This window comes from Eschrichtius robustus, chromosome 1 (assembly GCF_028021215.1).
Source record: "Eschrichtius robustus isolate mEscRob2 chromosome 1, mEscRob2.pri, whole genome shotgun sequence".
Taxonomy (NCBI): Eukaryota; Metazoa; Chordata; class Mammalia; order Artiodactyla; family Eschrichtiidae; genus Eschrichtius; species Eschrichtius robustus.
The window spans coordinates 1,738,095-1,739,979 of record NC_090824.1 but is presented as its reverse complement, the minus strand read 5'-3'; the positions used below and the strand labels follow the sequence as shown (position 1 = coordinate 1,739,979).

The following is a 1,885-nucleotide window of genomic DNA, read 5'->3' as shown; positions in this document are numbered from 1 at the left end:
CCAGGGAGAGGGCTGCACATGTCATCCCCCCAACCACAGAGTCGGGGAGCCCAATCCCTGTGGGAGGAGCCAGATCGGCTGGCAGGGGCACGATGGGCACTGAAGCAGCCCTCCAGGGGTCGTTTGTCCCCTCTGCTCCACGACTGGGGGTCAGGTTGCCCAGGGCCTTCATCTTGCTCAGGGTCTGGGCACCCCCCCCCCCACACACACACACTCTCCAGCCCTGGTGTTGGCATGTGGACCCCGCCTTCACCCCTGACTCTCCTGGCTTCTCCCCTTTTCCTGGCTTCACAGCTGCAATGCCAAACTCAGGCTGGGCCTCGGTCTCCCTGCTTCCACTCCGAGACACCTTGTTGCCATGACTTTAAATGTCATCCCTGTGCTCTTGACTCTAGAACATACAGCTGTTGTTTCCTCTGGGCTTTCCAGGTGGCATCTCAAACATAAGGCACCTAGTATGGCCCCAGTTCCTGCCCCAGGCTTTCTGGACTTGGGAAAGAACATCTCCATCAGAGGTGCTGCTCTGGTCCAAACCTGAGTCGTCCCTGTTTTTTTTTTTTAGTGTTCCAATAAAACTTTATTGGAGATGGGGATATACGTATATGTATAACTGATTCACTTTGTTGTAAAGCAGAAACTAACACACTATTGTAAAGCAATTATACTCCAATAAAGATGTTAAAAAAAAAAAAAAACTTTATTGGGGGACTCCCCTGGTGGCGCAGTGGTTAAGAATCCGCCTGCCAATGCAGGGGACACAGGTTCGGGCTCTGGTCCGGGAAGATCCTATGTGCCGCGGAGCAACAAAGCCCGTGCGCCACAACTCCTGAGCCTGTGAGCCACAGCTACTGAAGCCCACGCGCCTAGAGCCTGTGCTCCGCAACAAGAGAAGCCACCGCAATGAGAAGCCTGAGCACCGCAATGAGTAGTCCCCGCTCGCCACAACTAGAGAAAGCCCACGCGCAGCAACAAAGACCCAGTGCAGCCAAATATAAATAAATAAATAAGTAAATAAATTTACTAAAAAAAAAAAAAACTTTATTGCAACTGGCCCAAGTGGTGGGTCAGATTTGGTCCATGGGTCACTGTTTGCCGCTTTCGCATTAATCCATTGTCCAGTGGTGTGTTTTTAAAAAAAATTTTATAGTGATTTTTATTTTTATACAATTTTATTTTATTGTATTTTTAAATAAGTTTATTTATTTATTTATTTTTGTCTGCGTTGGGTCTTCGTTGCTGCACGCGGGCTTTCTCCAGCTGCGGCGGGCGGGGCCACTCCTCGCCGCGGTGCGCGGGCCTCTCACTGCGGTAGCTTCTCTTGCTGCGGAGCACGGACTCTAGGCGCGTGGGCCTCAGCATCTGTGGTGCACAGGCCTAGCTGCTCCGCGGCATGTGGGATCCCCCTGGACCAGGGCTCGAACCCGTGTCCTCTGCATTGGCAGGTGGACTCCCAACCACTGCGCCACCAGGGAAGTCCCTTTTATACAATTTTAAAGGTCACTTTCCATTTACAGTTATTACAAAATATTGGCTATATTCCCCCAAATATATGGAACACTTCGCGAATTTGCGTGTCATCTTTGTGCAGAGACCACGGTAATCTTCTTTGTATTGTTTCAGTCTTCGTATATGTGCTGCCAGAGCGAGCACGAGTCGTCCCCGAGTCTTGTCTTTGCCTCACACCCCAAGCTTCAAAACATGCTCCCGGGATGACCACGTCTCACTTCCTCCCCAGCCACTGTCACCCTTCTGCAGGACCCTGACCGCACAGCCCTCAGCGGCTCTCCTGACCCCTCCTGTCTGCCTCTGTCCGCACAGCAGAGCTTAAGACGCACCAGCCAGCCCTCTGGGGGCTGACAGTCACATTTAGGGTTAAACCCAGGGT

At 51.8% G+C, this 1,885-nt stretch overlaps 1 non-coding gene across 1 annotated transcript; it reads right to left on the bottom strand.

The window, feature by feature from the left end:
* Positions 1–1,543: 1,543 nt before the first annotated feature.
* On the bottom strand, positions 1,544–1,650 carry LOC137778254 (U6 spliceosomal RNA). The gene has a single exon (XR_011076821.1). It is a non-coding gene; the product is annotated as a U6 spliceosomal RNA (small nuclear RNA).
* Between the last annotated feature and the right edge of the window lie 235 nt (positions 1,651–1,885).